The sequence below is a fragment of the Rhinatrema bivittatum genome, chromosome 3 (genome assembly GCF_901001135.1).
Source record: "Rhinatrema bivittatum chromosome 3, aRhiBiv1.1, whole genome shotgun sequence".
In the NCBI taxonomy this organism is placed as follows: Eukaryota; Metazoa; Chordata; class Amphibia; order Gymnophiona; family Rhinatrematidae; genus Rhinatrema; species Rhinatrema bivittatum.
In genome coordinates, this window is record NC_042617.1 from 535,136,481 (window position 1) to 535,161,749 (window position 25,269).

The following is a 25,269-nucleotide window of genomic DNA, read 5'->3' on the forward strand; positions in this document are numbered from 1 at the left end:
AACGGTATGCCATAATTCTCAAATTCAGGGGATGCGGGTGGGCTCACATCATTATAAGCTTTCTATGTTCGTGGATGACCTCTTATTTACAGTAACTAATCTAGAATCCTCCCTCAAGCTTTGCTGCAGGATATGAGAGCATTTGGTAAAGTCTCTGGTTTTAAAGTTGGATTTTCAGAAGGCGTTTGACAAAGTTCCTCATGAGAGGCTTCTAGGAAAAGTAAAAAGTCATGGGATAGGTGGCGATGTCCTTTCGTGGATTGCAAACTGGCTAAAAGACAGGAAACAGAGTAGGATTAAATGGACAATTTTCTCAGTGGAAGGGAGTGGACAGTGGAGTTCCTCAGGGATCTGTATTGGGACCCTTACTTTTCAATATATTTATAAATGATCTGGAAAGAAATACGACGAGTGAGATAATCAAATTTGCAGATGAAACAAAATTGTTCAGAGTAGTTAAATCACAAGCAGATTGTGATAAATTGCAGGAAGACCTTGTGAGACTGGAAAATTGGGCATCCAAATGGCAGATGAAATTTAATGTGGATAAGTTCAAGGTGATGCATATAGGGAAAAATAACCCATGCTATAATTACACAATGTTGGGTTCCATATTAGGTGCTACAACCCAAGAAAGAGATCTAGGTATCATAGTGGATAACACATTGAAATCATCAGTCATAGTGGATAACACATTGAAATCATCGGTACAGTGTGCTGCGGCAGTCAAAAAAAAGCAAACAGAATGTTGGGAATTATTAGAAAGGGAATGGTGAATAAAACGGAAAATGTCATAATGCCTCTGTATCGCTCCATGGTGAGACCGCACCTTGAATAATGTGTTCAATTCTGGTCGCCGCATCTCAAAAAAGATATAATTGTGATGGAGAAGGTACAGAGAAGGGCTACCAAAATGATAAGGGGAATGGAACAACTCCCCTATGAGGAAAGACTAAAGAGGTTAGGACTTTTCAGCTTGGAGAAGAGACGACTGAGGGGGGATATGATAGAGGTGTTTAAAATCATGAGAGGTCTAGATCGGGTAGATGTGAATCTGTTATTTACTCTTTCAGATAGTAGAAAGACTAGGGGGCACTCCATGAAGTTAGCATGGGGCACATTTAAAACTAATCGGAGAAAGTTCTTTTTTACTCAACGCACAATTAAACTCTGGAATTTGTTGCCAGAGGATGTGGTTAGTGCAGTTAGTATAGCTGTGTTTAAAAAAGGATTGGATAAGTTCTTGGAGGAGAAGTCCATTACCTGCTATTAAGTTCACTTAGAGAATAGCCACTGCCATTAGCAATGGTAACATGAAATAGACTTAGCTTTTGGGTACTTGCCAGGTTCTTATGGCCTGGATTGGCCACTGTTGGAAACAGGATGCTGGGCTTGATGGATCCTTGGTCTGACCCAGTATGGCATTTTCTTATGTTCTTATGTTCTTAAGATAAATCAGAGCTTCTAAATATTACTATGCCAAGTGACCCATTTAGCTGCATCAGGGCTAAACTCTCATTTCGTGTAGCAAAGGGGTGGGTAAAATATTTAGGAGTGAAGATTGGTCCTGAGGTAAAGGATTTGTTTGGACTTAACTATACTTCTTTATTCCTGAGTATACAGAAAGACTTAGATAGATGGGACAGAGGGAGCTTTTCCTAGTTTGAATCAATAGCTATTATTATCAAAATGAATATGTTGCCCCATTTTTATTTTTTTCAAACATTGCCAGTGCCTGTGCCAGATTCATTGTTAACTCGATGGCAGTATAAGGTCCTGAGATTCATCTAGAAATGTAGGCCACCTAGGGTTGCCAAAGCTGTTCTATATCAAGATAAAATGAGAGGAGGGCTGCAAGTTCCCCATCTAACGTGGTACTTTGTCGCGTCTCGAATCAGTGCGTTCCTACACCAGCATAAGGATGGGGAGCTGAAACCATGGGCTCACATTACTACTCAGGGTGCCAGAGATCCCCTGTTATATATTAGAGCTTGGCAAAAGGGTAGGGCAAATCTCTCTGGTCTATCACCTTTCTCTAGATTAATTTTTAAGATATGGGGAAATGGAGGTCCAGATTAGTGGACGATAAACAGGCCTATCATCTGACTGCCTTCCTTTATGACTGATCTTTCCCTCCAGGGTCAGAACTGAGGGGGATTGAGCGCTGGAGGGGGAGGGGTTTATTCTAATGGGAACAATTATGGGATGGCCAAAAACATCTTTTCCTTTAATGTTCTTCGACAATTATATCAGGTCTCTGAATCAGATCTTTGTGCTTATAATCTGCTCTTTCATTTCTTCTCCTCCTCCAGGGTTGGGCAAGAGCTTAAAAAAGGCAGATCTCTCTTTGAAAATTACTGTGCTCAAGCTGATAGGCTTACTAAACCTATTTTTGCTTTGTTAAATAAGGAATCCCAAGGGAAAAAGTGTATCATCTTGCTTGGGAATGGGACTTTGGGGGTACTCTCGAGGATTAAGAATGGTATCAATGCTTTTCTGCAGTTAGCAGATGCTCAGTATCCTCTATAATAAAAGAAATCGGGTATAAGGTAACTTATAGCTGGTACTTAACCCCTGCTAGATTAAGCAAGATGTATAAGGGATCAAATGATCAATGATGAAAGGGCTGTGGAGGGGCACTTTTCTGCATTTATGGTGGGAATGCCCGGTAATTTGGAATTTATGGGAGACTATGCTGGATTTTCTTTATTCCTTAACTGGTATTCGGGAGGCCAGAGATTCTAAAGTTTGTCTTGTATGTATTCCACCACTTGTAGGGTCTAAGTTCTTTCAGTTCTGGGTACAGCAAGTTATCATAGCCATCAGATGTGAAATTGCCTTTTGGTGGTGCAGACCCACTGTTCCATCCTTAAATGACGTACAATCTAGACTGGATACAGTTTATTACTTGGGGAAATTAACTGCTATCCGTAATGACAGCCATCCAATATAGGGTAGCCAGCTTTGAGAAAATTTGGCAACCCTATATTGGATGGAAATCTCAGCCTCCTATATGAATGTTCACTCAGAGCAAAGTTGTCAACTTGGGGTAATTGTCAGTGACATAATCCAAGTTTTATTGCTTTTTATGTGTAGCTTTAAGGTCTCCTCATCGGAAATCTTGTTAAATACAAATGTTGTGGTTTGTCTGTTTATTTGCATTGGTCTTTACCCAACGAGGAGTATGTCCTCTCCTGGTGTATCACTATTATTCAGTATACACTTCTTAGGTATTTGCTTAGGTTGTATTTATCTGCACCCTACTTCCATCAATTGCAGGGATTAAGAGGGGTGAGAGGAGGGTTATGGTTGGGGCTTAAAATGAAAAGTCAACATCAGTTCTGTTACAATTGATTTTATTGCTGTACTTTACAGTTAATGTTAAATAGATTTCTTGCATTGTACTAAGGCGGCATACGTTGCTTTTGTGTTTTGGTTTCCATCTGCTGACCAATAAACATTTAATTATAAAAAAAAAAAAAAAAAGTTTACCTCATTAGCTTGTCCTGATGAGACATTTACCCAGTCAATATCAGGGTAATTAAAATCTCCCATTATTGTTACCTGATTTGTTAGCATTGCACTGGCTGTCTCTTCATCCTAAAAAGCAACAAGGTAGGCAATCTAGAAAAGCCGTGAGCAGATGTAAGAAAGTCTCCAGTCAATAAAGATTTTGAAAAAGACATTCTTTGGCATTTACTTTCTTAAGTCTGTCTCTTCATCCTGGCCAGGCAGCTGGCAATATACCCCCACAGCTATACTCTTCCTCAATACACAAGGAATTTCTATCCACAGATATTCCACATTGATTTTGTTTCCTGCAGGATGTTTATCATGCTTGACTCTACCGCATCCTTAACAAATAGCATCATTCCCTCTGCCAATTTGACATGACCTATCATTTTGATGTTATTTATATTTTGGTATCACAGTGCCCCATTGGTTTTCTTCTTTCCACCAGTTTTCTGAGATGCCTTTTATATTTACATCTTTGCTCAGTGCCATATATTCTTACTCTCCAATCTTATTTTTTTTTTTAGACTTCTGGCATTCACATATAGATAATTCAAAGTATGGATTTTTATTAGTATTCACAGCCTGCCTAACTGTGAATACAAATCACAGCCTGCCTAGCTGTGAACTCATTTATCTTTGTCTGTTCTTTATTTAAATGCTCCTGGGCTACTTCTGCCTTTATTACAACCGATTTCATTATTCTAAGTTTCCCACTATGCCAGTGTCTTTAGAAGATACCTCATTCTAAACCATATTCTCCTGAGCAACTGCTGGCTTTCCGACCCTGTTGTGGGGGCACCACAGGAAGTTGGGTTTCAGGATATTCACAATGAATTTGCATAAGATAAATCTGCATATGCTGAGATTCCCTGTTATGCAGATTTATCTCAAGCATATTGATTGTGAACATTATGAAAACCCAAATGGCTGTGGGGTCCCCAGGTTTGGGAAGCCCTGGTCTAGTTTAAAAGATGCTCAATCTCCTTTTGTAAACATTAGCACCAGCAGCCTGTTTCCACCCAGTTAAGGTGGTGTACATCCTTTCAGAATAGGCTTCCCCTTTTCCCAAATGTTGCAAAGTTCCTAAAATATCTAAATGACCTCTACCCTGCACCATTACCTTATCCACGCATTAAGACTCTGGATCTCTGCCTGCCCCTAGGGGCCTGCACATGAATAGGGATTAGTCTGTTCACTGTCAGTGAACAGTGGCCAGCGAGTGAGGTGAAACAAATTAATATTAAGTCTGGTACAGCTGAGAGCCATACTAGCAGCTGGGGTTTGGGAGGGCAGATTTGCCACTCAGCTGACCCACAGGCCCAGCAACCCAAAGCTTAATTTCGGGGAGGGGAAAGGAGGGGAGAGAATGTGCCCTTAGTGATTACTTACAGGCCGATACAGTACAGTGCACGCATAAGGGGAGGAAAACACGCGTCCAACCCGTGGCACCTAATAGCGCCCTCAACATGCAAATGCATGTTGATGGCCCTATTAGGTATGCCCACGAGATACAGTAAGTAAAATGTGCAGCCAAGCCGCACATTTTACTTTAAGAAATTAGCGCCTACCCAAAGGTAGGCACTAGTTTCTGCTGGCACCGGGAAAGTGCACAGAAAAGCAGTAAAAACTGCTTTTCTGTGCACCCTCTGACTTAATATCATGGCGATATTAAGTCGGAGGTCCCAAAGAGTAAAAAAAAGTTAAAAAAAAAAAAAAGAAAAAAAATTTTTAAATGGGCCGGCGGCTGTCAGGCCGAAAACCGGACACTCAATTTTGCCGGCGTCCGGTTTCCAAGCCCGTGGCTGTCAGCGGGCTCGAGAACCGACGCCGGCAAAATTGAGCGTCGGCTGTCAAACCCGCTGACAGCCACTGCTCCGGGCTAAAAGGAGGCACTAGGGACGCGCTAGTGTCCCTAGTGCCTCCTTTTGCCTGTTTCTACCGCACCACTTATTTTGAATACTGAATCGCACGCACCGGCGAGTGGCCGGTGTGCGCGCCGGGAGAGCAGGTGTTCGCCAGCTCTTCCGCGGACTTTACTGAATCGGCCTGTTATTTATTTTAACTTGGATGGGCGTTTCCCAGTTAACCTGCTCAGGGTCCCAAAGTTTAATTTTGGGTAAGGGAGGGTTGGGAATTTGTACCTACAGTCATTACTTTTATTTTTAATGAAGAGTAGCCATCTCTTTACTCCATTTTTTTAGCCTGAATTTGCAGTGTTATGGGCATTCAAATTGCCTGAGTAAAAAAAAAAAACAAAAACAAAAGACATTTTATGGAACTCCATGCCTCTGTTAAAATGTTTAGCTCACTTTTTTTATTTTTAAACATGGGGTATTTGCATGCCATTAACTTACTGTATCTTGCAGGGCTGTGTGTTTTTACCATGCGTGCAAAGTACAACCCACACTAAAATGTAACTTCAAATTTACCGCGCATTTTATTACATCGGCCCCTAATTAATCACACAGAACAATTCAATTTACTCCATAATCCCTCCACTCCCAAGGTATAAAGTACCAAATTTTCCTGACGAAGCAATACTTACAAATCCTGTTCCCTCTCCAGCAAGCATACCTTCTGCTTTCAGTAAAGCAGGAATCAAAAAAATGTAAATATTACATGAAACAGAAAGACATGCATTTTACCACGTTCCACTCAAATTCTCAGGAAAGTTAGATAAGAAATTTTCTTCCATTCTTAGCCACATTTTATGCATTTGAGAACAGTAAATAACATTAAAAGTATTTTGAGTTAGTTTTACCTGGTTTCCCATTTTAATGCTCCCATCCGTAGGTCTGCAGATAATCAGTCTGATGTAATAAGCTGCGGTAGACCTGCTGCAGGTTTGTGCATATAGTATTATGCGTGTTTTTCTGTGCTAAACCTACACGGGTTTGCAATAACGCAGTTAGGGGCTGATTTTAAAAGTCCTACACGCACCGGGCCTATTTTATAAAGGCCCAGCGACGCACATAAAGCCCCGGGGCACACAGAAAAACAACCCCCAAATCCATCCTGACCCTTTAAATCTCATTATTTAGAATCCCCCCACCCCCAAACTTTTCTAAAGTACCTGGTGGTTCAGTGAGGGTCCCGGGAGCGATCTCCCACTCTCGGGCTGTCGGCTGCCAGTAAACAAAATGGCACCAATGGCCCTTTGCCCTTCCCATGTGACAGGGGCTATCAGAGCCATTGGCAGGCATCTGTCACATGGTAGGAGCAATGGACGGCCGGCGCCATCTTAAAAAATGGCACGGGTCATCAATTGCTCCTACCATGTGATAGGGGCCGGCCAATGGCACCGATAGCCCCTGTCACATGGTAAGGGAAAGGGCCATCAGCGCCATTTTGATTAGTGGCAGCCAATGGCCCAAGAGCGGGAGATCGCTCCCGGGACCCCCGCTGGACCACCAGGTACTTTAGGAAAGTTTTTTTTGGGGGGTCAGGAGGGTGGAGTATTCTAAATAATGAGATTTATATGGTCAGGGTGGGTTTGGGAGTTGTTTTTCTGTGTGCCCTTTCTTCCTGCCCTTTCTTCGTGGGGTTTTCCTATCGCTTTCGGGGACCCCCAATACCTGACGTATGAGAAAATATCGTATGATATTTTCATCCGTCAGAAAAACGATTCACATCCCTACTATTCGCATTACTCTTAGAGCCCTTTGCTGAGGATCCGGTCCTCGCCCTTAGTTAAGGGGGTACATTTGGGGGAGTTTCACTTTAAGTTGTCCTTATTTGCAGACGATATAATATTCATTCTGTCTGAACCGAGGTCCTCTTTAGCTGGCATCAAAAACAAATTAAAGCTTTTTAGTAAGGTGTCCAGCTTTAAAGTAAATTTTGAGACATCTGAATTCCTTAAGGTTAATTTACCGGACACTGAAGTGATCTTGATTAAGGAGTACTTCCTATTTCGCTGAGCCAAGTCGTCTCTTAACTATTTAGGGGTTTTTCTTGACTCTAACATCTCAGATTTATTTTCCCTTAATTATGCTGGTTTACTGCGAACTAATGATAGAGACCTAGATAAATGGAAAAGAGGCACCTTCTCATGGTTTGGCCACATCGCCATCATAAAAATGAACGTGCTCCCTAGATTTTTATATTTATTTTCTTTACTCCAGATTTTTATTTCTTTGGCTCTCTTACATGTGTGGCAGAAGATAATTTTTTATTTTATTTGGTGACATCGCCCTCCCAAGGGGTCTCAACAGGTTCTTTTCCAGCTGAAAATCCATGGGGGCCTTAGAGTTCCCAATCTCTCTTGGTATTATGCAGCTTCACAGCTCCGGGCACTCCTAGATTTTGGTCACCGTACTTCAGTAAAACAATGGGTGATGACTGAACAGGCAATCATTGGGGAGATGCCTTTGGGTGCTCTGCCTTGGCAGCCTCGTCTATCATGTTGTCCCGTGAGGTGCTTACTGTGGACAACCCGCACTACATTAAAGGTCTGGATGCAATGGAGAGCAAAGCTAAGAACATAAGAAAATGCCATACTGGGTCAGACCAAGGGTCCATCAAGCCCAGCATCCTGTTTCCAACAGTGGCCAATCCAGGCCATAAGAACCTGGCAAGTACCCAAAAACTAAGTCTATTCCATGTAACCATTGCTAATGGCAGTGGCTATTTTCTAAGTGAACTTAATAGCAGGTAATGGACTTCTCCTCCAAGAACTTATCCAATCCTTTTTTAAACACAGCTATACTAACTGCACTAACCACATTCTCTGGGTGTAGTTGGGTATCTTGCAGAGCTTTCTCTCTGAAATCAGGTTAGCGGCGCGAACGTGCGTGCGCTACGCGAACTACGTGACACAGGGTGGAGGGCACCACCACCAGGGAAGGAGGTGTGACGCGGTACGTAAAGAACGTAAGTGACGTACGAGAATAGCATCTCAGGGGCAAGGGGGGGATAGTGAGAGAGAGTGTGGGATCACCTGAATTACCCTGAAAGCCAGAGGAACATAGAAACCACAGGGGCCCCAGAAATATCCAGACACCCGGAGGGAAATTCAGAGCACAGGGCCCCAGAAATGTTAGGAGATCATGTGGACATATAGAACATAGGACCCCAGAAATATCTGTAGACATGAGTCAAATACAGGGAACTCTAGAAACATCCAGAAACTGGTGGAAAATACAGAACACAAGCACCCAGTATATACCCAAAGCTGGTAGATGACTACTCTTACTTCTATCACTTGTCCCTTTTTCATAATTTATCCTTTTCAGTAGGGTTCCAGACTAAGCTGTTCCAGCCTTGGCAGGAAGCTGGGATTATCGTTATTTGGCATCTTTTCAGACATGGTAGTCTCCAAATGAAAGACAACCTTGAACAAATTTATCTCCTGGGCTCTGTTAATTTTTTGGCTTATGCTCAGATCAAACAGTAGACTCTTTGAGGAAGCCAATCGCTTTGCAGAGTAGCAAATCTTTTTTTGAAAATTACTGTACCCATGTTTGCTCTGAGGCGTAATCTCTAAAATCTATATGTGTTACTTAATGATCCAAGGCAACAAAGCAAATGTTGCTTACCTGTAACAGGTGTTCTCACAGGACGGCAGGATGTTAGTCCTCACATATGGGTGACATCACAGAATGGAGCCCAATCACGGAAAACTTCTGTCAAAGTTTCCAGAACTTTGACTGGCCCCTACTGGGCATGCCCAGCATGGCACTAACCCTGCAGCCAGCAGGGGTCCCCCTTCAGTCTTATTTAAAATCTACAGGCAGTGCCGAAAAATAAAATAATAAAAAGTTACGAACCCAACACCGCGGGGTGGCAGGCGGGTTTCATGAGGACTAACATCCTGCTGTCCTGTGAGAACACCTGTTACAGGTAAGCAACATTTGCTTTCTCACAGGACAAGCAGGATGGTAGTCCTCACATATTTATTTTTTTTATTTATTTGTACGCTTTTATATACCGAAATTTAGCTAAAGGCCTTCACTCTGGTTTACAAGTATAACAACATATTACAAGCAAAACACATATTGTCTAACAAACATGTTACACGAAGAACACAACTGATATATCAATAGATATGGATTGGTTACACATTGGATACAAATTGGGAATATATAACAGCTTATGTGTAAATAGATTGGGTATATTATCAGTTCTAAGGAGATTAACTATACGTTATCATCGGAGGAGATATTTATCGTGTGAATGATTATCCAATCCCATCTTTGTAGACTTGTTTGAAGAGCCAAGTTTTGAGTGATTTTTAAAAACATTTAGTGTTGTTTTGTGCTCTTAGGTGTTCGAGTAGGGAGTTCCAGAAGTGGGGTCCTGCTATTGAAAAAGCTCTGTTTCTTACGGTGGCAAGTTTGGCAGTTGAGACAGATGGTATGTCCAATTGTAGTTTGTTTGTTGATCTCGTATTGCGTTGGGAGTTGCGTCTTTGTATAATGGAGTTAAGTGCTGTACTTTCCCTGTTGTGTATTGCGTTATGGAGAATGGCTAGAGCTTTATATTCAATTCTCTTTTCTATAGGTAGCCAATGTAAGCTTTTTAGAACAGGAGTGATGTGATCAGATATTTTGTGACCGGCGAGGATTCTGGCTGAGGCGTTCTGTAGCAGTTGGAGCGGTCGTATGGAAGATTTGGGTAGGCCAATCATGAGTGAGTTGCAATAGTCAAAGCTAGTGAATATAAGGGATTATAGAATGGTTCTGAAATCCGGGTAATACAGTAGTGGTTTTAGATGTTTGAGGATTAGTAGTTTGTGGAAGCCCTCTATGGATAGAGCTCTTTGGTTTCTAGTATGGGTGAGTACCGAGTTGAGGATGTCCGAACATGCACCAAATGTACCCAAAGGCGTGCAACAGGTACAACAACTGGGGTGGAATTTGGTAGAGGGCATCCTGAACCCCACCGGGCAGGTGGAAGGGTGTAGGTACGTCACGTTGTAAATAGGTTATGAAGGACAGACTGGCCGAAGATGGAATCTTGTCTTCCAGCTTTGTCCAAGCAATAGTGGGCTGGAAAGGTGTGGAGAGAACTCCAGGTAGCAGCCCTGCAAATGTTAGGAAGCGGCACCGATCGCAGGTGTGCTACTGAAGTCGCCATGGCCCTCACAGAGTGTACTTTAACACGGTCTTGAAATGGAATTCCCGCTTGCTGATAGCAGAAGGATATACAGTCCGCCAACCAGGAGGAGAGAGTCTGCTTACCCACAGGCTTCCCCAACTTGTTAGGGTGGAAAGAGACAAACAATTGAGTGCTTTCCCTGTGGGCAGCTGTACGGTCTAGGTAGAATGCTAGAGCCCGTTTACAGTCAAGGGTATGCAGAGCCTGTTCTCCTGGATTGGCATGGGGCCTAGGAAAAAAGGTAGGTAGTATGACGGATTGATTGAGATGAAAATCCGAAACTACCTTAGGTAAGAATTTAGGGTGAGTGCGGAGTACCGCCCAGTCCTGGAGAAGTTTAGTGTAAGGTGGATAGGTAACTAGGGCCTGCAATTCACTAACTCTGCGAGCTGAAGTGATAGCCAAAAGGAAAATCATTTTCCATGTGAGATATCGAAGTTCACAAGAGTGAAGAGGCTCGAATGGTGGTTTCATGAGCCGACCCAAAACCAGATTAAGGTCCCAAGAAGGGGCCGGAGGACGTAGTGGAGGCTTGATGTGGAGCAAGCCCTTCAAAAAATGTGTTACAAGGGGTTGTACTGATATAGGGACAGTCCCGACACCTTTATGGAAGGCAGCTACAGCACTGACATGCATTCTGATGGAAGAAGTCTTAAGACCTGACTCTGATAGCTGCCAGAGATAGTCCAGAAACTTCGGGATTGGACAGGAAAAGGGGTCAAGGGACTGAGAAGAGCACCATGATGTGAACCTTTTCCATTTGTAAGAGTAAGATTTTCTCGTGGAAGGCTTCCGTGAAGCAATCAAGACACGGGAAACTGTTTCAGAAAGGTTAAGTGGCTGAAGGATTAACCTTTCAACATTCATGCTGTCAGGGACAAGACTTGAAGATTGGGATGGCGTAGGCACTCGTCGTTTTGAGTGATCAGAAGCGGGTCCTTTCCCAAGGGAATGTGCCTGCGGATGGAGAGATCCTGAAGTACTGGAAACCACACTTTGCGTGGCCAGTGAGGTGCTATCAGGATCAAGGTTCCCTTCTCCTGACGTAACTTCACGAGAGTCTTCGAGAAAAGAAGAAGTAGAGGGAATGCGTAGAGCAGACCGGTTGCCCATGAGAGGGAGAATGCGTCTCTGGGTTGAGAGTGTTTGCTGCAAATGACAGAGCAGTAGTTCTCCACTTTGTGGTTTTGTGGGGACGCAAAGAGGTCTATCTGAGAATATCCCCATTGTTGGAAGATGGAGTTCGCTACCGAGGGGTTGAGAGACCACCCATGCGGTTGAAAGACGGGACTCATTGTCCACTCCCACCAAGTAGGTGGCCCTGAGGTACATCGAATGGGAGAGAGCTTCCGCCCAAATCTGTGCAGCGTCCTGACACAGAAGGAAAGAGCCCGTGCCTCCCTGCTTGTTGATGTACCACATGGTCACCTGGTTGTCCGTTTGAATCAGGATGACTTGATTTGAGAGGCGATCCTGAAAAGCCCTGAGAGCATATCTGATTGCTCGAAGCTCCAGGAAATTTATTTGGTGTTTGGCTTCCTCTAGAGACCAAGATCCTTGTGTCTGCAGATCGGCCACGTGGGCTCCCCATCCGAGGTTGGAAGCGTTGGTGGTGAGAGTGATTTGAGGGTCTCGAGCCTGGAAGGGCAAGCCCTGGAGATTGATCTGATTTTTCCACCAGGCGAGAGACAGACGGAGTGAGTTGGTGACGTGGACAATGGTCAACAGGGGCTGAATGGATTGAGTCCATTGAGATCTTAGAGTCCAGTGCATGAGTCTCATGGCCAAGCGGGCCATTGGTGTGACATGGGCTGAGGACGCCATGTGTCCCAGGAGGACGAGAAATTGGCATGCAGTCGCAGAGTGCTGAGACTGCAGCTGGTGAGCAAGAGACACAAGAGTTAGTGCTCGTTGTCGAGGCAGGCAGGAAAGCCTTTGCCTGCAAGGTGTCCAACGAGAAATCCTAATGAAATTAGAGTATGTAAGGTTAGATTGAGGGACGACAGAGCAGCTTGCTGAGTGGGAGCCATGATTAAATAATCGTCCAGGTAGGGGTAGACGTGAACACCTTGGGTTCTGAGGAAGGCTGCGAGGACTACGAGGCATTTTGTAAAGACTTGTGGCGCAGACGCTAGGCCGAATGGAAGCACTCGATATTGATAGTGCTTGGGACCTACTAGAAACCTCAGGTATTTGCGATGAGATGGAGTTATCGCAATATGAGTATGCATCCTGGAGGTCCAGAGAGCAGAGCCAGTCTCCTCTTTGTAGAAGAGGTAGCCCAAGGTGACCATCTTGAACTTTTCTCGCTGGAGGTACTTGTTGAGGGCCCGTAGGTCCAGAATAGGACGATCGCCTCCCAATTTTTGGGGGATTAGAAAGTACTGGGAATAGAACCCTAGGCCGTGCTGAGAGTATGGTACGGGTTCTATTGCTTTGGACTGGAGAAGGAGGGAGACCTCTTGAGCCAGAAGAATGGAGTGATCGGATGTTCTCCACATCAGTAGAGGAGGGGAGTCCGGAGGCACGGAGAGAAAGTTCAGATGGTAACTCTGAGCAATTATTGCCAATACCCATTGGTCTGAGGTGATTGAGTGCCATATGTTGTGGAAGTGGCACAATCGACCTCCCGCTGGTATGAAGCAGTGGAATCTGGCTGCTGCTCTCTAGGTGGAAGTCAAAAGACTGAAGCAGGCCCTGGTTGAGGAGCTGCTTGTGGCTTTTGTTTATGTGTGTGACGAGACTGCGGTTTTTGATAAGGTCCCGCGGCACGGATCTGGTCGGTGGCGGGTAGGACTTCTTCGGGCGGAAGAAGGACTTCTTAGAGTCCTTCCTGAAGGGTTGTTTTGAAGAGAAGTCAGAAGGCATTAGAGAGAGCTGTCTTAGGGCCTCATGATGGAGCTTTAGTTCCGCCACCGTCCGTTGAATCTGTTCGCCAAACAGATTATCTCCGACACAAGGCAGGTCGGATAACCTGTCTTGTAATTCTGGGCAAAGGTCAGAAGACTTGAGCCAGGCCCACCTTCTCACCGAAATAGCGGCTGCAGATACTCTAGTAGAAGTATCAAAGATGTCATAAGATGTTTTGATCTCGTTTGCCTGCCTCAAATCCCTTGTTTACTAGGGTTTGTAATTGTTCTTGAAATTGCTGAGGCAGGGAGTACAAGAAATCCTGTATCTGCTTAAAAATGACCCTATTATATTGGGTCATATAAAGCTGATAGGCGGCAATCCTGGAGATGAGCATGGACCCTTGGAAGACTTGGCGACCGATGGCATCTAGGAACTTCTGTTCCTTGCCAGGTGGAACAGAAGAGAGAGGCTTCGACCTTTTTGCTCTCTTCTGTGCATACTCCACCACTACAGAGTGGTGATCTAACTGTGATTTCTGAAAGCCTGGAGCTGACTGCACCAAATAGGTAGGGTCAGCTTTCCTGTGGACTGGAGGAATGGAGCCAGGATGTTCCCAGTTCTTCTTCAGGAGATCCAGAAGAACCTGGTGGATAGGGATAGAGGTGATTACTTTAGGGGCATCCAGGAATTGGAGCAACTCCATCATCTGATGGAGTTGCAGTCTAATATCAAAACCCAACCTTATACCTATCAACTGTCTATCTAGCCTACATTAGGCACCGTAGCTTTTAATTATGTTATTAACCCCATATATCTTAATCCAAGTTATTTCAACCTGTTCATTGTAAGACATTTACTTGTCAATGTTATTGTTTAGAATGTGAACCGAATTGATCAGTAATTTTGTTTACTGGAAAGTCGGTATATAAAAATGCTAAATAAATAAATAAATAAATAAATAAATGCCTATCATCCTGTTCAGTCTGTAATTGGAAGGGAACCAATTCAGACATTTCCTTCACAAAATTTAGAAAGGAGAGGTCCTCTGGAGGAGAACGCTTCCTACTTTCAGTGGGTGAAGGTAAATCATCGTTGTCTGGAGAGGAATCATCAGTCCAGGTATCATAAGGATCAGCACCTGTCCCTCTAAGAACTAGAGGGGGACGGGATGGTGGGATACCTGAAGGTCCTGGTCTAGGCTCCGAAGGAATTATCGGAGGCACTGATGAAGGCATCGAAGGCACCAGCAAGGCATTGAGGGCATTGATGGATGGCTCCATGGCGCTGATGGATGTATCAGCACCGATGGTTGGATCGGTAGTGAGGGATGTATCAGCATCGATGGCTGAGGCAGAACTCCTGATGGAGGGATGCAGAACGGTGTTTCTCCTCCCGATGACACTGTAAGTGGGGAGGGCACCGGAGCCATTGGAGACCCAGGATCCATCGGTGGAAAAGCGGCCATGAGCGCTTCCATCCTGGAGAATCGGGTCAATGATCGGTTCCGCAATTGGTACCGGTGTCGGTGCCGGAGGAACCTGAAGTCGTTGCATCGCCTTGTCGATGGCCTTCTGAACCATCCGGTCCAGTTCTTCTCTGAGACCTGGAGCAAGCAGCCCCAGCTCCGGAACAGAAGAGGGAGGCAGAGTTATAGCTGGAGGGACCACCATTAAAGGTGGAGTCGAGGCTCGCGATCCCGTCAGGTGAGGGTTGCCTCGGTGACCCAGTCGCAGAAACGGTCGGTGCCTTTTCTGGACGGGGTTTCTTCGACAGATGGCGATGGCGAGGTCGATGATTTCGTTCCCTTGATGGTCCGAGACTTACGGTGTCGATAGCGATGTTTGTCCCTGCGATCCCCTCAGTCTTGAGGGGGAGTAGAGGGTATCGATGGCTGAGAAGTCATTGATGCCGGGCAGTCACCGGCCAGTGGTCGATGCTGGCACGAAGTTGACGGTGCCGGCTCTGACTACATTGATGCAATGGACAGAGTCAGGGTTTGAGCATCTTCTCCATTCTGGCCTTGCGACCTTTTGGTGTCATTAGGGCACATTTGGTGCAGGTCAAGACATCGTGCTCGCGTCCTAGACACATTACACAGACTTTATGGGGGTCTGTGATAGACATGGTGTAGGTACAGTCCGGGCACCGACGAAACCCCAACGCCATGGAAAAAAATCGAGCCGCGGTATGGTCGACGGCCAGTAGGCCACAAGGGTCAAACCTGATGGTAATCGACGGAAAACGGGTAAAAACTTACCGGAGTACCGCAGTCTGAAAAAAGTTAGAGGAGGGACCCCTGTGGGGCAAATTAACTTTTAGTAATTCCATGAGGAAAATTCCTGTCAGGAATCTCTGTTATTTATTTATTTTATTTAAACAGTTTTTATATACCGTTGATTAGACAAAGTCCATCTCTACGGTTCACAATTTCTACATTACATTAACATAGAAAGGAAAAATTACAATTTCTCATAAATATAAAATTCACTAAAAGACAGTAAATTAATTAAAACTTCTAAAATGCCATCTAAATATGAAATATAAAACCTAGGAGTATAAAATTATAACTTACAGATATAGTTAAGAGAGGCGGATCCAAGATGGCGCTGATGTGAGAGGAGTGGAGAAAGGAGCTCCTGATCCGTTTGCATTGTAAAATTATTTGTCGTCATTTTTGGGGTCTAGCAGAGTGCGATGCCCCATACGAAACGTAAAGGAAGGGTCAGAGAGGATACCCCGACCCCATCGCGACCCTCTCTTATTCAAACAACGATAGAGGGTTTCTATCCACAAGCAGAATGTCCAACCCTGGAGAGTCCCGCGAGAGCGCTAGGTGAGGAGCAAGCGCCAACGCTCATGGGAGAAGTCACGCTCAGTCCCAGGGCTCCAACTGTGCCTAAACCACCAAGCGCCGAAGAAGCCACTGATCCAGGCCGGTCCCAGCAACGGATGGCGTTGTCTGCGATAAGCCCGATCGGGGAGAGATCAGTGGAAGAGATTTCGGCGGTGAAAACAGCGCGAGGACTGTTAACTTCCTCGCCTTTGATGGAGGGCGAAATCGAGGACGCTCGAAACCGCAGCGGTGAAGAAATGGCCGCTTCGGGTGGGAAGAAAACACAGCCCCGAAAGACTCCAGACCTCCAGGCAGATTCTCCAGTGCAAACGGTAACCATATTACCTTATATTAAGTTTGAGAAACCAAAGGTTGTTACAATGGAGACACTGTGGCAAGCATATCTGCTCTACAAAATAATGTATTAAATCTAACTACATCTATAAAAGAATTACAAACAGCGTTTTATAATGTCAACCCTGTGATATCTCAACATACTGAGACCATAGAGACACTGGATAAAGAGATTAATCAAATTAAACAAGTGCAAGCTGCAATAATAAAAGGAGAAACACTTCTAAGCAAGAAGGTGGAAAACCTGGAAAATCTGCAGAGATATAATAACCTTAGAGTTATAAATTTTCCTAAGTGCAGGTTAGTTTCTCCAAGAGAACAATTGAAGAACTATTTCCAAGATGTATTACAATTATCTACAGAAGCATTACCTAAGATAACATCAGCTTATTTTGTTTCCTGGAAAAATGTTGGAGAAATGGAAAATCAACCAGCGGAAGGAGAATCATTGAATGTAACTGATTTGATTGAATCTTCTTATATATCTCAGATTGAAAGAAGAGGTACTTTATTAGTAAAATTTAAGTCACCCTCTGAGAGGGATGACTTGCTAAAATTGTATTTGCAAAATCGTACCTCCCTTTATCTGGGTCAAAGACTATGGATTTATCCGGACGTCTCTAGGGAAACCCAGATAAGACGTAAAAAATTTTTGGTTTTGGCAAATCAAGCCAGAACATTAGGGATACAAATTATGATCAGATTCCCTTGTAAGTGCGCTATGCACGTAGATGGTGTAAAATATTCTTATTTTGATCCAGAGCAACTGGAGAAATTCCTGGAAACCCGACGTAGTCAAGGAACTGTGCAAGCAACTATAACTTCCCAACAGTTGGTTTAATGTTGTGTTTCTGCTAAATCTCACTATATATATGGTGTATATCCTTATGGTAATAAGTGCTCCTTTGAAATTTTGGATCCCCTACAATTGTTTTGTACACAGGAATACTCTGGTAATTCTAAATATGTAAAGAGAAGTTATATTTTGATTATACTTGCTTTTTGGTTCTTATATTTTTCAGGATAACTAACTGAATGTAAAATTTAATAATTATGTATATCCTGTTTTTCTTTAAACATTATACTTGATAAATGTATTAATGGAAATTTGCAAAATAAAAAATTAAAAAAAAAAAAAAGATAATTAAAAGTAAAATTAAAAGTAGAATAAAATAAAATAAAGGTGCTACCCTTCAAGAGATTCTACTTGCTTTCGTGGGAACCCTGCCATTTATTCCGCATCAAATGCTCACTGGAATGACCATGTTTTCAGATCTTTCCTAAATTTCTTCTGGTCTTCTCCATTCTGGTCTTCTTATCTTCTCCATTCTTATCTTCTCCATCTTCTCCATTCTGGCCTTGCAACCTTTTGGTGTCATTAGGGCACATTTGGTGCAGGTCAAGACATTGTGCTCGCATCCTAGACACAGAGCAGAGCTCCTTTACTGCGAAGGCTACTGCTGCACAGAAAAAAGAAGACTGAAGGGGGACCCCTGCTGGCTGCAGGGTTAGAGCCATGCTGGGCATGCCCAATAGGGGCCAGTCAAAGTTCTGGAAACTTTGACAGAAGTTTTCCATGATTCGGCTCCATCCTGTGATGTCACCCATATGTGAGGACTACCATCCTGCTTGTCCTGTGAGAACCTTTATTACACATTTGAAGGTGGAAGATCTTGGGAGTGTACTTTTTCAAGTGCCAGTAAATGTTCTAGTTCAGCTTGCCTGCAGGAAATTTGTTTTAAAATGCTGTTCGCTGGCATCTTACTCCAGATAAACTACATAGGAAAACTACATAGGAAAACTACATATGATTTTTCCTATGTAGTCTCCATCAGAGACCCCAGGGTCTCTGATGGAGACACTGGGGTCTGACCGGGACCATCTTCCACAGTTGGTGGCAATGTGTTAGAACTGTCCTTTTTTGGAAGTCAGTAACTGATTGGCTTTGTAACATTCTGGGTGTAACTTTCTCCCCTGCAGCTGAATTTGTTTTACTTAACTTACCTATCCCGGAGTTGAATAAGCATCAGCAAAAATTTTGTATATAGGTCTTTACTGCAACCCACAGTGTTGTTGTTACTAGTTGGAAACTTGCGAGCATGCCTTCTTTTTCAGGAGTCTTGGAAAGATTGCACTTTTATTATCACTTAGCCTCCTTAACAGCGGCCAAGAACAACCATCTGACTTCCTTTTATTCAGTATGGAAGCCCTTTCTAACTTACTGTTCATGAGGGGAGGGGACGGGACTGTGAAGCTGAGTCCTTTGTCCTACAGTGTAATTGTTGCAGGAGTTGCCGGATGTTCTTTTGGTGCTAGGGATATTGATAACTGATTACTGACCCGTTCTTATCTAATTTTGCATTGAAAGTGATGTAATGATCCACATTGGTTTGAGAACTCTGTGAAGGGGGGGCGGGGGGGATAGGTTGCAGTGCTTGTTACCTTATTTAGTCATTATATACTGTTAGACATTGTATTTATTGGATGGGGTCCTAGCACAGTGTTATGTACTTCTTGAAAAACACAATAAAATGCTATTTACAAAAAAAAAGTGCACTTTAGACACGGCGATTTTTTGCATCACAGGTAATAGCTAAAGCCCTAATCTACATGGCATTTACATGTGATGAGCACTATTAGCTACACCTTTGGACATGTGTTTTGGAGGCGCTGATCCTCTCGGGGGTTATAGACACATGTCCAAAGCATGCGTCCAACTGCTCGTTAACCTGTGTGCTAGGCTGGGTGCACTTTATTGCATCAGCCTGAAAATCTCTGCTGCATGTCCCTGCCTAACTAGCATTCACCATTATAACTCCAATATGGTTGGTGATGGATCAAGAAGGGGTTAGACATTGCTCTACACACCTTCAGTCCCACTCCCAGACCACTAATTCACTACTATCTTAAAGGCTTTCAACCAAAAATCAAACACAGGTCACCATGTTACCGCAGGTTTATGCGGTTTATTGCATAGGCCTGTAGTGTGCATTTTAGCGCACATATCTGCACAGATATTTTTCTTGGAGATTTTCTGCGTGTATCTCATTTGCATGCAGCCTCCTTCTTACATCCTGCAGACTTACCTGCTTTCGCTGCGTGCACACTAAAACAAATACGCACACAAGTGCCGATTTCACCACAGGTCTTATTACATCTGCTCCATAATTGTCAAAGTTCCATTTCACACAGAGTCCTGAGTGCAAACTCTGACAAATGTATTTAATGATATCAGAAGATTATGAAGAGCTATTGGAAGGTGGAAGAAGAATAGGAGGAAAAATAGAAGAGGAAGTAGGGAGAGCATAGGAACCAACTTTGATAATGCAAGCTGTGGTACTAAGTCATTTAGACAGCAGAGTTGCTTAACTGTAACAGGTGTTCTCCCAGGACAGCAGGATGTTAGTCCTCACATATGGGTGGCATCAGCAGATGGAGCCCTGTCACGGAACACTTTTGTCAAGGTTTCTAGGATTTTGACTGGCACACTGAGCATGCCCAGCATGCCACTAACCCTGTTGCCACCAGGGGTCCCCCTTCAGTCTCGTTTGTAGCAAAAGTACGAGCAAAAAATAAAATAAGAAAACGGTAAGGAAGCCAATTCCGTGCGGTGGAGGGCGGGTTTCGTGAGGAGAAAGCAGAATTGCTTACCTGTAACAGGTGTTCTCCCAGGACAAGCAGGATGGTAGTCATAAGAACATAAGAAATTGCCTTGATGGGTCAGACCAAGGGTCAATCAAGCCCAGCATCCTGTTTCCAACAGAGGCCAAACCAGGCCACAAGAATCTGGCAATTACCCAAACACCAAGAAGATCCCATGCTATTTATGCAATTAATAGCAGTGGCTATTCCCTAAGTAAACTTGATTAATAGCAGTTACTAGACTTCTCCTCCAAGAACTTATACACTAACTGCACTAACAACATCCTCTGGCAACACATTCCAGAGCTTAATAGTGCATTGAGTGAAAAAGAATCTTCTCTGATTAGTCTTAAATGTGCTACTTGCCAACTTCATGGAATGCCCCCTAGTCCTTCTATTATCCGAAAGTGTAAATAACCGATTCACATCTACTCGTTCAAAACCTCTCATGATCTTAAAGACCTCCATCATATCCCCCCTCAGCCATCTCTTCTCCAAGCTGAACAGCCCTAACCTCTTCAGCCTTTCCTCATAGGGGAGCTGTTCCATCCTCTATGTCATTTTGGTTGCCCTTCTCTGTACATTCTCCATCGCGACTATATCTTTTTTGAGATGTGGCGACCAGAACTGCAAACAATATTCAAGGTGCAGACTCACCATGGAGCGATAAAACGGAAAATGTCATTATGCCTCTGTATTAACCATTTCCTTCCTAATAAATCCTAACATTATGTTTGCTTTTTTGACTGCTGCAGCACACTGAGCCAAAGATTTTAAAGTATTATCCACTATGATGCCTAGATTTTTTGCTGGGTGGTAGCTCCTAATATAGAACCTAACATCGTGTAACTACAGCAAGGGTTATTTTTCCCTATATGCAACATCTTGCACTTGTCCACATTAAAATTTCATCTGCCATTTGGATATCCAATCTTCCAGTCTTGCAAGGTCCTCCTGTAATGTATCACAATCCACTTGTGATTTAACTACTCTGAATAATTTTGTATCAACCGCAAATTTGATAACCTCATCCGTCGTAATCCTTTCCAGGTTATTTATAAATATATATTGAAAAGCACCGGTCCAAAGTACAGATCCCTGAGGCACACCACTGTTTACCCTTTTCCACTGAGAAAATTGACCATTCAATCCTACTCTCTGTTTCCTGTCTTTTAACCAGTTTGTAATCCACAAAAGGACATCGCCTCCTATCCCATGACTTATGTTCATTAACCCCTTCAAAAAAATGAAGATTTGTTAGGCAAGACTTCCCTTGGGTAAATCCATGTTGGCTGTGTTCCATTAAACCATGTCTTTCTATATGCTCTACAATTTTGATCTTTAGAATAGTTTACACTATTTTTCCCAGCACTGAAGTCAGGCTCACTGGTCTATAGTTACCTGGATCACCCCTGGAGCCCTTTTTAAATATTGGGGTAACATTGGCCACCCTCCAGTCTTCAGGTACAATGGATGATTTTAATGATATATTACAAATTTTAACTAATAGATCAGAAATTTCATTTTTTAGTTCCTTCAGTACCCTAGGATGCATACCATCCTGTCCAGGTGATTTGCTACTCTTTAGTTTGACAATCTGGTCTACTACATCTTCCAGGTTCACATTGATTTGGTTCAGTTCATCTGACTCATCACTCTTGAAAACCATCTCCGGAACTGGTATCTCCCCCACATCCTCATTAGTAAACACAGAAGCAAAGAATTCATTTAGGCTTTCTGCAATGGCCTTATCTTCCCAAAGAGCCCCCTTTAATCCCTTTGTCATCTAATGGTCCAACAGACTCCCTCACAAATTTCTTGCTTCAGATATATTTTTAAAAGTTTTTATTATGAGTTTTTGCCTCTATGGCCAACTTCATTTCAAATTCTCTCTTCACCTGTCTTTTCAATGTTTTACATTTAACTTGACAGTGCTTATGCTTTATCCTATTTTCTTCAGATAGATCCTTCTTCCAAAATTTGAAGGATTTTTTTGGCGAAAATATCCTCTTTCACCTCACCTTTTAACCATGATAATCATTTTGCCTTCCTTCCACCTTTCTTAATGCGTGGAACACATTTGGGCTGCGGATCCAGGATTGTATTTTTAAACAATGCCCATGGCTGTTCAACACTTTTAACCTTTGCAGCTGCACCTTTCAGTTTTTTTTCTATTTTCCTCATTTTATCAAAGTTTTCCTTTTGAAAGTTTAATGTTAGAACTGTAGATTTACTTATTGTCCCCCTTCCAGTTATTAGTTTAAATTTGACCATGATCACTATTGCCAGGTGGCCCCACCACAGTTACCTCTCTTACCAAATCCTGCATGCCACTAAGAATTAAATCGAAAATAGCTCCCTCGCTCATTGGTTCCTGAACCAATTGCTCTATGAAGCAGTCATTTATTACATCCAGTCCTCACATAAGGGTGAATAGCAAGCTACAGGTTGAGTCATACGTGTGAGGCCAAGCAGCACACAACATGTGTAACAGCACAACAACTGGGGTGCTGTTGGCAAGGATGAGGCAGCCTGAAATTCACAGTGGGTCAAGTTGGGTTCCTATACTGGGAACAAACTCCTTAGGACAGAATGGCCAAAGCCAGAATCCTGTCATCCAGCCTTGTCCAGGCAGTAGTGAGCCACGAAGGTGTGGATAGAGCTCCATGTCGCAGGCCTGCAGATGTCAGCAATCGGTACTGAACGGTAGTGTTCTATAGACGTTGCCATTGTTCTGATGGAGTGTGCCTTCACTCGTCCTTGCAGTGGAAGGCCTGCTTGCTGGTAGCAGAATGCAATGCAGTCTGCTAACCAGTTTGATAGTGTTTGCTTACCCACCGCATCCCCAAGTTTGTTTTTATCAAAAGATATAAAGAGTTGGATGGACTTTCTGTGGGCTGTAGTACAGTCTAAGTACAATGCAAGAGCATGCTTACAGTGCAAGGTGTGCAGAGCTCGCTCACCTGGGTGACCGTGAGGCCTTGGAAAGAAAGTGGGCAAGACTATGGCCTGATTTAAATGGAAATCAATCACTACCTCAGGAAGGAATTTAGGGTGAGTGCGAAAAACCACCCCATCATGGAGGAACCTTGTGTATGGTGAGTAGGTCACAAGGGCCTGTAACTCACTTACCCTGCAAACAGACATGATGGCTACTAGGAAAATTACTTTCCATGTAAGGTATTTGAGTTCGCAGGAGTTCAAGGGCTCAAAAAAGAGTGTGCATGAGCCATGCAAGTACCACATTGAGGTCCAATGCCACGACCGGTGGCCATAGAGGAGGCTTAAGCTACTGTAATAAGCCTCTCATGAAGTGACTCACTAGGGGGTTGAGCCGTTATCGGGGCATCCCCTATTCCTTGGTGGTAAGCAGAAATGGCACTATGGTGAACTCGGATAGATGACGTCTGGAGGCCAGATTCCGAGAGTGCCAGAGATAATCTAACAGACTCGATGTGGGGCAAGAAAAGGGGTCCAAACCCTTTTGTGTGCAGCACAAGGTAAATCTCTTCCATTTAGAGCGGTAGGATTTACATGTGGAAGGCTTCCGAGAAGCTACAAGGACTTGAGAAACGTCACTTGAAAGGTTGAGTGGTTGTAGTATCAACCTTTCAACATCCAGGCTGTCAGACGGGGGCCGGAGGTTTGGGTGGCATAACTTGCCGTGATTCTGTGTTATGGAGGTTGGGCGACATGCCCAGGGCAAATAGGATACTGAACAGAAAGGTCAAGGAGTATGGGAAACCAAATTTTGTGCGGCCAATACGGAGCTATGAGAATCATTAAGCCCCGGTCCTGTCATAGCTTCACGAGAGTCTTGCTTATTAGCGGAATCGGAGGACACGCATAAAGCAGGCCTGTGTTCCAGGGACGGGCAAAGGCATCCATGGTTGATGCTTGTCGGTCCCTGGGTAGGGAGCAGAAGCGTTTCACTTTGCAGTTCTGACTGGACGCAAAGAGGTTGATGGTCAGCTGACCCCACTGGTGGAAGATTCTGCTCGCAACTGAGGGATCTGAGATCACTCCTAGGGCTGGAAGTGTCGGCTGAGGTGGTCCGCCAGTGCATGCTGTGTGCCCGCTAGATAAGTGGCTCGCAGAAGTATGGAATGCGATAGGGCCCAGGCCCAGATCTGCGCCGCCTCTTGGCAGAGCAAGTAAGAGTCCATGCCCCCCTGTTTGCTCAGGTACCACATTGCAACTTGGTTGGAGAGGCAGTCTTGGAATGCATATAGGGTGTACCACATTGCCCGAAGCTCCAGAAAGTTGATTTGATGGGTCGCTTTAGCTGTTGTCCAAGTCCCTTGAGGTTGAAGGCCTTAGACATGGGCGCCCCAACCTAGGTTGGAGGCATCTGTAGTTAAGGTCACTTGAGGAACCAGTTGCTGGAAAGGAATACCCACTTGTAAGTTGGCTTTGTGTGTCCACCAGGCAAGGGACAGACGAAGCTGGCTGGTTGTGTACCGGGGCCGACAGCGGTTGAGTAGCCTGTCACCACTGAGATGTTAAAGTCCATTAGGTCACTCTCAGGGCAAGGCGTGCCATTGGGGTGACATAGACTGTTGATGCCATATGGCCGAGCAACCTGAGTAGCTGGCCAGCAGAGGCTCTTTTCCGATAGTGGATAAAGCTGGCAAGGTTGGACAGCGTAAGCGCACGGTCATTGGATAAGAATGCTCTGAACAGTGTCGTGTCTAGATCTGCTCCTATAAAGGAGATGAGACTGTGTCAACTGGGATTTGGAGTAATTGATTAGAAATCCCAATGAGTGCAGAAGCCTTATGGTGAGACCGAGAGAGTCTAGGGCTCCCTGTTTGGTCTGGCTTTTTATGAGCCAGTCATCCAGGTATGGAAATATGTATACACCTCTGCTGTGTAACTGTGCAGCCACGACTGCCAGCCATGTCATAAAGACTCAAAGCGCTGAGGCTAGGCTGAATGGTAGCACCTTGTATTGATAGTGACTGTGACCCACC